Source organism: Marmota monax, unplaced genomic scaffold (assembly GCF_021218885.2).
Source record: "Marmota monax isolate L192 unplaced genomic scaffold, Marmota_monax_Labrador192_F-V1.1 WCK01_AAM20220418_F8-fsc00048, whole genome shotgun sequence".
Taxonomy (NCBI): domain Eukaryota; kingdom Metazoa; phylum Chordata; class Mammalia; order Rodentia; family Sciuridae; genus Marmota; species Marmota monax.
This window is the reverse complement of record NW_026694895.1, coordinates 8,347,878-8,361,842: the sequence shown is the minus strand read 5'-3', so window position 1 is coordinate 8,361,842 and position 13,965 is coordinate 8,347,878. Positions and strand designations below refer to the sequence as shown.

General features: G+C 39.7%; 1 protein-coding gene across 1 annotated transcript in view; it reads right to left on the bottom strand.

Annotated features, from left to right (window-relative positions):
• The window catches only part of Mmadhc (metabolism of cobalamin associated D), a 77,624-nt gene that overhangs the window by 24,270 nt on the left and 39,389 nt on the right, over positions 1-13,965 (bottom strand). The window lies entirely within an intron of this gene.

Below are 13,965 nucleotides of genomic sequence, written 5' to 3'. Positions count from 1 at the left end.
GAAGGCCATGATTGAGACCTGTGGGATCCATCCCCAAGAATGAGATTAGGAGATGCCCTTATTAAAGGGCTCATGGAGGGAATTTCCTCTTTTTGCCCTTCCACCTTCTGCCATGTAAGGACACAATGCCCCTTCTCTCCAGAGGACTGAGTGCTCAAGGTACTGACATTTTATTCTTGGACCTTCCTGTCACCAGAATTGTGAAAAAACAAACAATTAAATTAATTTATTTTTTTTTCTAATAAATTAATTACCCAGGCTGTGGCATTCTGTCGTAGGAGCACAAAATGGTCTAAGGTAAAGTCATACCAAATTAATCTTTTTTTTGGAGGTGGTCATGGTGGCTATTAAATTGGTACAAATGAGAAATGCAATATATATAAAGCAGCCAAATTTCAGGATAGCCTTGGGGACAAAACAGAAAAAAATGAGGCACATTAAAATTGATGAATTGAACAATTGCATTCAAAGGATGCTGATTAATAGATAGATGGTACCCTGAAGGACACTCCTTAGTATCCTTTCATAGTCCTCTAACTTTTATACTGCTTGATTCATATTTAATCAGAAACTTGAATACAGATGTAGAAGACGTGTTCATTAATCCTCAGTTGAACTGGAGCTGGAAGAATAGCAAACAAACATGGGCAAAATCAAGATCTAAAAGAATCTTTGCTATGTTGAAATGATGGCTCCAATCTCCCAAGATAAAGCTCAAGCATCCTAATATTGGTCAAGTCACCAGTGCCTGCACAAGATGATGGAGATGTGACTCAGGAACAGTAAAAAAAAAAATAAATAAAAAATAACTTTAAGTTTTAATTAGTTGATTGTGATAAGAGTATTATAGGATCAGTAAAATTACCACCACCTCTACTACCACCATAACTATCACCACCACTACTATTACCACTGAAAGGAAAGTGACCACAACACTCGGAGCGACCAAGAGATCTTTATTGCAACAGTGCAACAGAGGAGAAAAGAGAGAAAGAGAAGCTGGGGTGGGGGCAGCAGTGGAAGGCTTTTATAGCCCTTCTGCTGTGCTGCCTAAATCTAACAGAGTCTCTGGGTTTGCAAGCTGCCTTGTTGGCACAAGGTGGGTTGAGTGTTCAGCCTTGAGTGAGGGCTTGGATGTTTGGGCTTGAAGCAAACAGGTGATAAAGAACCAGACAGAAGGTTTGAGTGGCCAGGTCATCCTGCAGCTAACTTTGTTTGGCAAGCCCTGCAGACAACTTATTCAGCCTGTCCTGCACATAACAACCACCACCACCACTACCACCACCATGCCACACTATCAACACTACCCTCATTACCACCACTACCATTACTTCCGCCACCACAGCACACCACTACATCACCACCAAGGCCATCTCAGCTCTTAATCTGTGTCCATGGAAAGACTATCTCTGGAAGGAGGAAGCGGTTCCACCAATCACATGACATTGAGATTGGTGGGTACTGTTGTGTGTGCCACATGCACAACCTGAAGGATGCTCACAGGGAGAGTAATGACACAGGTGAAGAAACCCCAATCTGTGTTATACTGAGGAAATTTAAAGGCCCTGGAGTTTGTTATCCTAGACTAGAGAAGTCTTAGAAGAAATATGATAAAAGTTTCCAAATGATCCAAGGGTTATCATATGAAAAGAACAATTTAATTTCTTTTATGGAACTTCAAAAAGCAGGACTGTGAAAGTAACATTAACAAGAAAATACGGACTTTGGATTATTAAAGAATTTTCTCAAAGCTAGAATTGTTTGAAAATGGAAAGAGTAGATCCTGCTATAGTGTGTTTCCTATCACCTATTGGAGTTTGGAGTAGGAGTCCAAGGGTTGAGGAGTTTGAATTTGACATTTCTAATTCCTAGAGTGACATCATTAAGCATGGTGGGGACCTGGGGAATTAGGGGAAAGGCTAGTGAGAGAATGCTCTAATTAGATGGCAGAATCCAATGAGGGAAGTTCCTTTAGTGTGGATGGGAGGCAACGGGACAATAACCTAGAGGTGACTGTAACTTGCTGACTCTGGTTCAGGACTTGGTGATGGGGTACATCATGGGAGGAGTGGAGAGAGTGATACTGCTGAAGAGGTTCTCTACAGTTAGGAAGGATAAAGATAAAGGTAAATATTAGTGATAGATATTTATGCAGAAAAGTCTGATAGCCCAGGAGGTTGTTGGTGACAGAATAAAAATAAAAAAATAAATACACAGGAAGCAACTAGAGGGATGATGGGAGGCTGTGAATGGGGGTGAAGTTTGAATTGAAAAGTCCAAGAATCCTGGAGCAGATGATCAGAACACTTGGGACTAGAACAGCAACCATAGACAATGAGGGTGGAGAAAGCAGGGATTGGAAGATCAGTCTGGGCATCATGCAGGCAACGAAGAGAAAAAATGATGAGAAGCAGAATTGAAGTAATGCTTTCCTGGCCCTCTTCCCCGCTCTCCCTGTCTCACCCTCAGTTTTCACACATAGGACTCCATTTGGCCAGCATGCAGGGTGACCTAAATTCTTGTCCCATGTAAGTACTTGAACGGAAACCCAAGAGATCTGATTTCATAGGTCTCTCTCCTTCTCATACAGGGTTCATATTTGCTTTTCTAATCTTTCATTTGGGGAACCCAATCTAGAACAAATCCTGTGAGTGGTTGGTATTCTGGAAATAACTTAGAAAAGATTTAAGACTCTAGAGCAAAGAGGAGATGGAGGAAGTGCTCCCTCTCTTCACAGGAGTGGCCGAGGTAAAGCACATGGTTTAAGAGTCATTGAACCTTTGTATTACAAATTAAGAATGGACTTATTGTTTTTATGCTCTAGGGCTTATTACATAGTGACTTTAATCAGTATCATTTGATTGAAAGAAGACAGGCTCAATGTGTGAATTGGCCATTCCTGACAGTTGATTTCCTAGAGCACCTCAGTAATTCCCTTTGCCATTCTAACCGACATGGACCTCACCATCCAATGCCGAACTTAAGGCAAATGTCTATTTCTAAAGCAAAGGTTTTGAAACAAGGACTCATAAGTAAGCAGGATTTTTTTTTTATTCCCTCTTCAAATCATGAGAAATTTTGTCTGAGTAATGGCTGCATCTAGTAGCAAGTAGAGGATATTTGAAAGGAGATCTCCCTTAGAAGAATTTCTAAGCAATTTAACATGTATGTGATATTCAAAAACTCCTCTTGCGGTGTGTGACTTTGCAAAATAGCGGAAGGCCTTGCTAGAAGCCATCTACAGATGGCATTTAAAGAAAAGTTGAATTTTCTTCTCACATTGCATTTGGACTTCAATCTTTTTTTTTTTTTTCAGCCATAGCGTAAGATTTTCCTTCTCTGCTAAATAGCTATATTTTGCTTGTCATGGAGTCTGAAGTGAGATTACCCGTGTACAACTGTGTGAGGTGGTTGTCTTAGACTTCCATGTATTTTCTTTAAAATACTGTTTTTACAGATTGTTTCATTCATTCCTCTGGCCACAAATAGTCAAGCTTAAAAGTACAGGAAGACTCTGTGAAAATCTGGAGTGATTTTATTTGTCTTTAAAAACAGTTTATATAAATACTGCATTCTATGGCCTGGGTAGGCAGAAATCACCATAAACCACTTGGCTCTTAGGGGGAAAAAATGTTTTTTCCTAAGGTCATTTTGCCTCTGGCAGAGCAAGAACAATACAAAAGATTACTTCCCTCTCTCTTTCACCCAAGTTCTGTTCAGTGAAAGAGAAACGGTTTCTTTTCTGTGGCTGAGACTATGAACACAGACATGCACTATAAATGCGCCACCCATCATTTTATGCTCACTGGCTGGCCCTGGGCCTGGCACACAGTAGGCTTTCAGCAGTATTTATTTATGTGGAAGGAGTCCTATATTAGATCAGGTTCTACCCTGAGGAGCTTTTCCGACTAATCAAAAAACAATTTATTCACGAAATTATTTTCGTTATTAGATTTGTATGAAAACGAGACTTCCCACGAGACTTAGATAAACGTGTCCTCTTTCTTATTCAGGGTCAGAAAGTTCTGACTTAGAATAAACCCAATAAATATTATCCCATGGAAAGTAGCTTGGTTGGCCATTACTTTGAATTATCTTGTGACAGTGAGGAAAGCCTCAGCCACACACACAGAAAGGGCCTGATAAGATGGATAGCAGAGGAGCAGAAAATCTGATCAGACAGACGACCGAAAATAACCACGTAGGCTGAACACAGAGCTGCTGTTCTCAGCTGATTGCTGCTGGAAGCCTTTCCCCAGGAGCTTTTTCTCCCCCCCTGAAGCTCTATCCATTTTTTTCTACCCCATCTCACTCCCAGACTTTTTTTTTCCGCTCAATATCCTGGTCTCAAATTTCTAACACAGTGGGTCCATGATAATTGTGATTTTGTTACAAGATGTAAATGCAATCCCAGCTGTGTGGCAGGGCTTAAAAAAAAGACATCTGTGCAAATATCTTTGGATTTGTAATCTCATCCCCGCCCCTCCCGCCTACAACCTTTGATCGGATTAAGTGAAAGACTAGGGCCAGGTAAATTTGCACTGACTAAGACCAGTCTGAGCCCCTGGTGGGTTAATCAGACCGTTGTAATAAGATTCCCATGCATGAGAAGTGTGTTCTTTGGAGAACAGGAGAGGGCGAGCATTCTCTCTGTGCAGAGTGGGTAGCAATAACCATAGGCGAACTTCATGTCTTTCATCACTGGGTCATTTTCTGAATGAACCATGGGCCAAGTGACCCAGCAAAGCTGGGAAACAAGCTGACCCATGGGTTAGACCAGGGCCAGGGAAGGGGAAGTATTTAGCTTTCTGGTAAGTGCAGACAGCCTTAAGCCGAGACACAGTTGTTGGCTAGTCTTCACCCAGTGGTGGCAGGAAAGGCCTGCCAACAGGGTCCTGCCTGCACAGGGTCCTACACCTCAGCTCATGCATCAAGTGAGGATGAGAGCAGATGCCATGATTCAGATGTATCAAGGCCCCAAAGGTCTATTGATGGCACTATCTAATTAAATGTTAGCCTGGAGGGGTTAGGTCCTGAGTCACCTGGGCAACTGTCTCTGCTCTCAGTTGTACAGTTGCCCTGACTGCAGGGCATGTGATCTAGCTGTCCATCCAGTCCTGGCTGGCAGTGCTGGCTGGAGAGTGTGCTGTCTCCACCAGCAGGATGCTGTACTCCAGGGAAGAAAGATTGAGAACTCTTGCAATTGCCACTTGTGTTCTGACTTAACTCACTAGACATTTTTCTGCGACTTTAGCCTCTATTGAAATCTCGTTTGCAGAGACTACTCAGCTTTGTGAGATGGAAAGCTCACATAATTTTAAGGGTCCTTTATAAGAAAAAAAAACACATAACAAATTGGGGACAGGAGTTTCTAATAAAGTTAAACACACACCTACTCTGTCACCTAGAAATTTTACTTCTAGGTCTATACACAAGAGAAGTTTAGCAGATGTTCACAAAAAGACTACGAAAACATTCATAGCAGCTTTAATCATAATTTCCTCCAAACTGCCGGAATTTTAGTTATTTGAGATTGTGGACTATAATTTTGCACTTTAGAGAGTGATTCTGACTCAAATCCTCTGTTCTGTCAGAAAAATTTCCCCTGCTGTTAGTAGGAAAAATGACCATCTGCCAATTTTACATAGTACTTACTTTTTTTTTGGAACCACTTGCATTGTACAAACTCTTGATTCACCAAGACTACCAGAAAAAGACAAGAAACTACTGAGCATATTTACCTGCTGTTTCTTCCAACCCCTAAATCTGTAGACAGACGACTGCATAAACAAAAGCAATTTGATTTATACAGTGGAATACCACTCAGTGAAAAAGAGTGAACTACCAGTGCATGTAATAACAGGCATGACTTACATATATATATATATATATTATGTTAAGCAAAAGAAAACACAACGATTTCAAAAAAAAAAGGAAAAATTAATCTCTGGTTCTATTAGGTTGAATAAATTATCAAAAAATAAATCTGGTACTCTGGTGGGAATGCAAACTGGATTAGGCATTTTGGAAAATAGTCAATATTAAATACACATCCAGTACACAACCCAGCAATCCTATTTGTTATTTTATCTCACCTGTTACCCAAGTGAAATAAAACCTATTTTCACATAAAAAAATTATACAGGACTCTATTTTTCACTTTGCACCCCCTTCCCCCGCACCTTATTATGAATTAGCATTTGCATATCAGAGAAAACATTTGGCTTTGCTTTTTGGGGATTGGCTTATTTCACTTAGTGTGATATTCTCCAGCTCCATACAGGTACTGGCAAGTGCCATAATTTCACTTTCTTTAAAGCTGAGTAATATTCCATTGAATATATATATACCACATTTTCTTTTTCTATTCATCTGTTGAAGGGCACGTAGGTTGGTTCCATAGTTTAGCTATTGTGAATTGAGCTGCTATAAACATTGATGTGGTAGCACCACTGTGGTATGCTGACTTTAAGTCCTTTGGGTATAAACCGAGGAGTGGGATAGCTGGGTCAAAGGGTGCTTCCATTCCAAGTTTTCTGAGGAATCTCCATACTTCTCACCATATCGATCACATCAATTTGCAGTCTCACTTAGAGTGGAGAGAATGGAGGGGAGGGGATATGGGAATAGGAAGGATAGTAGAATGAAACAGACATTATTACCTTGTGTACGTATATGACTGCATGACCAGTGTGATTCTACAACATGTACAATCATAAAAATGACAAATTATACCTCATTTATGTATGATATAGCAAAGTGCATAAATGCATTCTACTGTCATTTATAACTAATAAAAACAAATAAAAAAAATTTAAAAGTATACAAGAATGTGTTTTTATTTCAAAATAACCAAAATCTAAAAAGCAATCTAAGTGACCCACTTCTGTGTAATGCATAACCAAACAGTGATATACCAATATAATGTAATACAACTTAGCTTATAAAGAAGGAGAAAAATCCCAATACACTCAGCAAGGGTAAAGCTTAATGCTCTAAGTTATCGAAGAAAAAAAGCATGCTCAAAGACTACATGCAAACTCTGTGATTTCATTTATACCATATTCTATACAAAGCATCAATGGATGCGATTGATTGTCTATAAAGGGCCTGAGGGAAATATTGGGGGTGACAAAAATATTCTTTATTGTGATAATGATTACATGGCTCTATTCATTTGTGAAAACTCAAAGAATAGTAGCTTTAACTCTCTGGATGTTTCTCCTTCAGCAGAAACTGTATAGGTTATAGCAACCATGAGAGAAACATACTGGGGAGAAAAAAAAATCCATGAATTGGACACAAGGAAAAATCCCCCAGGAGACTCACTACTAAGAAGTATGTAAAACTTCCTCATATCTGAAGCTCCTGGACTATATGGTAATAGTAACAAAATTCTCTTTGTTCTCTGTGGTCATAGGTAATTGATAGGGGTTGAAAAAATCATTGATACAGTAAAATTTTTATTTGACACAATCCTAACAGGCAGATCAAGAACTATTAGCAATAGCTTCTTACAAGCTGATCTTAACTGAGGGAAAACAGGATGAAATATTTCAGATGGTAAGAGGCTAAACAATGAGATCTTTCTAGGTTTTGCAAAGGGATTTGAAAATGCCAAATGCATTTTTATATAAGCAAGGGAAAAGTAATAGCACCAGGTAAAGGTACCCCAAAGGGGTATTAACTGTAAATATCAGGCATTATTTTGGGGACAATGCTAATAACAATTCTAATAATAGCTACAGAAAATGCATAGTAAAGAGGGATTGTTACAACAAAAAGAAGGTCATCATTAGAAGTGATATTGGGAGCAAAAGAGTATTATCCTTTCTTGGCATCAAAACTGATAGAGTACTGTGGGAATTCCTGGCTGCCAATCATTAGGAAAGATAATGCTATGTGAAATAGCACAGAGCATTAAGGTCCAGGGTATAAGCTAGGTGGGAAAAACAGCTCTGAAAGTACATTACACCAACAGTGGAATGAATTCGACCTAACTTTCTAGGTACATATATGAATATACCATAGTGAATCTCACCATCATGTATATCCTCAAAATATTAATTTAGGGGCTGGGGATGTGGCTCAAGCTGTGATGTGCTCGCCTGGCATGTGCGGGGCGCTGGGTTCGATCCTCAGCACCACATAAAAATAAAGATGTTGTGTCCACCGAAAACTGAAAGATAAATGTTAAAAAATTCTCTCTCTCTCTCTCTTCTCTTTATCTTAAAAAACAAAATGAAACAAAGCATTAATTTAAAAAAGTTAAGCAAATATCAGAAATATCAGTTGAGTAAAGGAAAGGGAACTGGGGGGTGGGGGTGGCGAGGGAGGAGGGTAGTGTAAGGGGAAGTACTGGGGACGTATTAGAGCAAATTATATTCCATGCATTTATAACTATGTCAAAATGAATTTTAATATTATATATAACTAACATGAACCAACAAAAAAATGGAAAGAAACGCACCAGTTAAAAAATAAATTAATAGAAGGAAGATCAATAGAGGAAGGGGATCTGGGTAGGGAAGAGGAAACCAAAGAGGTAGTACTGTGGATTGAAATGGAACAAATTATGTTATATGCTTTATGACATATCAAAACAAACCCCACAACATGTAAAACTATAATGCACTAACAAAAACATTTAAAAAAGAGAAAAATACTAAAGGTTAAACATTTTATTCAAAAGGAGGAAATGCTTATAAATGTTTATTGAATAAACACATAAATCAATCAAAATTTTACATTGCGTAGAGAACATATATTATTCACCAAATGCCGGAAGTTGGGATTAAAGAGATAAATTTAGCAGACTCATAAAAAAGAAAGGAGTACTTTAAATAATAGTTAGCTTAAGGTACGTGTTCCTTAAGAGGCAGAACATGAAAGAAATTAGTAGGACTGAGATTGTATATAAATAAATTTATAGACAACACATCACTAATGGATTATTAAGGGGAGTAAGGGATATTTGAGGGATATCTTTTGAGATCATTACTAAAATGCAATGTAACTTGGGGAAAGTGCTCCACACTGTGTCTTTCTACAAATTGTCCTTCAATGTCACTGTCAGAAAGAGAATAATGGGATAAGCAATTGGTGTGTTTGGCAAGGATGTTCTTTTAGAAGAGCAAGCCTTTAAAGTAAAGCCAGGCAAGGAAACAGGTGTTTGTCCTAGGCTGAGCCTGCTTGCTTGGAGAGGCTGAGGGTGGCCGTGATTGATGACCATCCATCTGGATAGACATCTATGATAATGGTGGGGTAGGGTCACTTAGGAATTGGCCTCTTGCCCATCTTCATCACATGACTCAGTCCCAGGAATGATCAAGATGGAGTTTCTTTGGTCTGAAGGGATGAGGGTGGTGATTAATTAATGTTCAGAAAGATTGAAAGATTCCCAACTATTTGAGGCTGTAACTTCTGTCTGGAGTAGAGGGCTGAGTGGTCAAGGAAGCAGGAGGTGGACAGACAAGAGTGACAGGGGCCACCTGGAGCCACCTTCAGTCCACTAAGCTTTTGTGCTATGGGTAAAGTGTTACCATTTCTTACAAACAGAAGAGACCAATGAGCCCCGCCCAGGAGCAACACCCCAGTGCTGGAGGATCACAGCCAGAGGAAGTCTGCCTGGCATCCTGGAAGAGCCAGGGTGGGATGTGAGAATAAAGGAGTCACCCAGGCCTAATGTGCATGGCTCTGGTGACATCCTTTGAAATCTGGTTTCCGTTCTGCGATTTCCTCTTTGATCTCTCAGTTGAAAAGTCTGGTCCCTATGAAACACAAGTCCTTTGTTCTGAGATATCTTGCAATTTATCCAGGTCCTCTTCTGAGCAACTCGTTTTAGGACAAAGATGTCAGACATGACTATCTACAGGCTGACTTCTGGCCTTCCTAGCAGGAGCAATGCTGTGTCATTTGGATATCAGCATTACATGGATGCCATATTGTTGGGACAAAATGTATTTTTTTCCTCTCTCTCCTCTAGGGCTTATTTTTGTTTGCTCTCTGCCTTTCCGTCTGCACACCTGTGTCTTTTTCCCTCCTTCCCTGGTGCCCTCCCTCTCTCCATTGCTCTCCCACCCAACCTATTTTTCAGTCTACAAGATACAGCAACACATTTATTACCCCAGGGTAACTCCACAGACAATCAAGAAAATGCATTTCAGCATGATGAAGTGTCACACACAATGAACGTATAGCAAAATAAATTACTCTATAAACGAAGAAAAACATTTTGCTAATGCAGAGTCCAGGAGTATCTGAAGGTAATAATTTATTCAATTAACAATTGTTTGGGAAAAAAAAAAAACAAACACAAATCCACAAGTCAGTGCCTGCTATTATAAAGGGTTTCAGACTTATGAAGGACAAAAAGCAGTGACTTTTTTAGGATGGAGGGCAGACTGCCATCATTGACAGCATGCTCATCCTTTATGTCAGGTAGCACTCGGTGACCCCAGGCTTGGGTTGATGTCCTCTGGATTCTTATTATCTGGGTGCATAACTTTATCTTTCAGGTAGCTCATTGTTTGGGGGACTGTTATTTTACTTACATGCACCTTGAACTTGGTTGCAAACTTCTTGAGAAAGAAGGACTTCAGTTAATTGACTGCTGCAACCCAGAAACCTGTCCCAACATGGTGGACAATAAACCCAGGACTGATGGATGAAGGAATGAATGAACAACTGATGCTGATTCCAAGATCTTGATTGATCCCTGTAAGATCTACAAACCAGGGGGATGACTTCACTCCTTCTTGTGAAAGCACAAAGATCTGAGAGGTGTGGGCCTGGTAAGGGAGTATGCAAGATCAACTACCATCATGGATTGTCTTCAAATGGCCCCTGAGACAGCCTCACATAGGGCATCTCAGCAGCAACCTTTTCCCATGAGTGCAGGCACCATTAATGGCAGCATGAGGTCACCTGCAAGTTTTTACTTGTATCCCTCCTCACTGGGGCCTTCTCTGATCACCTATTTACAATTCTACATGCCCCACTCCTTATTTCTCTTACTCTGTCTCTATTTTCTCCTCCTCCTCCTCCTTTTTTCTGGTACTGAGGATTGAATCCAGGGGCACTTAACTGCTTAGTCACATCCCAGGCCCTGGTGTTTTTTCATTCTTTATGTTGAGAAAGGTTCTTGTTAAGTTGCTTAAGGCCTTGTTAAGTTGCTGAGGATGGCTTTGAACTTATGATTCTCCTGCCTCAGCCTCCCAATTTACTGGTATTATAGGCATGTGCCACCATGCCCAGCTGTCTCCACTTTCTTCTAGTTGTTATTTCTTTCTAAGGTATTATGTAATTTATTTATTCATTCTGTATATTATTTATTTTTTTTTTTTTTAATAATATTTATTTTTCAGTTCTCGGCGTACACAACATCTTTTGTTTGTATGTGGTGCTGAGGATCGAACCCGGGCCGCACGCATGCTAGGCGAGCGCGCTACCGCTTGAGCCACATCCCCAGCCCCATTCTGTATATTATTTACTATGGTCCATTCTTCTAGAATATAAGCTTCCCTATGCTCTTGGCAGACAGTAGGCACTCAATATATGTGTGCTGAATGAATGCATTCTACCTGGTAGAACTGACCAGGAGACATAAACTGCAGCCTGAAACAATGTGTTATTGTTGTTTATCTGTGTCTTCTGGAAAAGTTTTATTCAGGTACTTCAGCATGTGGAAAGATGGGACAGAAGTCAAATGGGTAAAGGTTAGAGGATCTTTCCTTCATACATCCACTTTTCTTTCTTATATATTGAAGTTTAGTAAAATATCCTTTTTCATAAAATAATTCTACTTTTTATCTATTTATTTATTTCAGTACTGGGAATTGAACCTGTGACCTTGTGCATAGTAGGCAAGTACTCAGTCACTGAGCTACATCCCCAGCCCATGGAATTCTGCTTTTAATAAAATTTGTTTGAAACTCCCTGAAGTATAGCAAAATGTACATCTTTCTGTGTTTGAATAAAAGTGTGCCTTGGAGGATCTTTGTTGTGTTACTATACTCTGAATGTCATTTTAAAAAGTAAAATTAGCTCTTATCTATGGCTTATCAATGTTCTCAATAGGTTTTTCTAAGCCTTTTCTACTCCCACCAGGTGGATCCATAGTCCAACAACAATACAATAGTATCACATGGGAGTTTGCTGCAAGTGCAGAATCTCAGGCCTACCCCAGGCATACCCCAGGCCTCCTGGGTCAGAATCTGCATTTTAACCAGATGTCAAATCAATTCTAGGCCACATCTGAGGCCTAGATCTTGGATGCAGTAATTTCTTGTTTTTTTCCTAGAGTGCTGCATACTTGATAGGAACCTCGACTTCCTCTGTGCTCCTGTCTTAGGTAGAGTTCACAATGCACAGGACTGCTGGCAAAGTTGGGGAGACAGAGCAGCAAGGAAAGGGGAAGCAGCATGTGTGGATACCCCACACTGGAGACAATTAGACTTGAACAACTGACTGCATGCCCAGGATGGGATTATTTGGCTGAAGAACAGAGTGAGAGCACAAGTAATTGAAATGTGCTATATTCCCTGAACTTCATTTCAGCCAATACTTTCAACTTCTTCTTGTAATAAATCTTCTTCCATTGCTGCTAGCAAGAGGGAAAATGAACAGAATTAAGTTCCAGCTCCTTTCTCTGCTCCCTTGCCAAGTGAACATACTAACAAGGGATGACATATCTTGAAAATAGGCAGCAAAGAAGAGAAGAAAAAAAGAAGTGGAGGGATTCTACAACCCCCAAATGGAGAGGCCTACCAAGCTATGGCCTTTCCAAGGGCTCGCTAATGGGCCACTGATTGACAAGAACACACACTCAGAAAGTCAAACGTTGCTGATTACACTTGGAAAAAAAGAAGTATAGTAAGGCAGCCTAGCTTTTACCCATAGTATATCTTTAAGTTATAAGCAATGAAACAGAAAGATAACGTTAATATTTCTTGAGCAATTGCAAGACATCCTAGAAATACTCTCAGCTCCATTTTATCTTCCCTGAAAGTTAGGGCCGAGGTTCTTGATGAATGATTTGTCATCTTCCTATATGAATTTGATCATATCCTTTAGCAGCACTGTAGGAGGACACGTATGCCTTTTAGCTCTGAAACTACCCATTAAGAAATGAATAAAAAGTCAACAACATTATCCACATCATTAGTTTATGTAATAAAAAGTGATTAAATACAGCTAGCTTTCAAATGCATGTAAAATAGATCTAGCTGAAAATATAAATTTTCATAATGTTTATGTTCTGCTTGGATGGAATTACCTTAAATAACAGAAAATCACCATACTACCTCACTGATAACCATCAACGCTGAAGTCACTATTGGATTATGACAATTTTGCAAAAAATGGTTGGATGCTGCTACAACTGACATTGTCATACTTCAACCCTTCAACTCTATCTTTAGCAAAGAGGAACTGGAGCATGAACTTTTAGGCTGCCAGAGGTGGAAATGGGGTATGTGAAAGAGGGAGAGATGGGTTATTATTTAAGAAATACATACATTTTTTATGCTACCAAAAGAATTGGTGAGCCACATGTGTGTGTTTACCTTCTCTGTTTTTAGCAACTGCTAGAAATTATAGGAATTCCCAGGTCATTTCTACATTCCTGGCCTTCTATGGGTGGAGATTGTAGGAACGGAGGAGCCAGGGACTGTGGGTTTGTACATTTCATCTCTGGAACACCCTGCATGTGGTTGATTCAGAGCTTTATCCTGAAGCTTCTTGGAAGGCAACCAAGTTTCAGTTCCCCATCACCAGAGGATGCTTTTAACACTCACGAACCATGTTCAGCCAAAAAATTATCTGCATTCACACATCCTCCTGAAAAGTTTGTGTCCATATTTAAGTTTTGTAATTGAGTCTATTTGTGGTAATGCCATGTAGTTATACCGAATTTTCACAACTGACACTTTCAGTCTTTACCCTTATTAATCTCCCAGCATCATC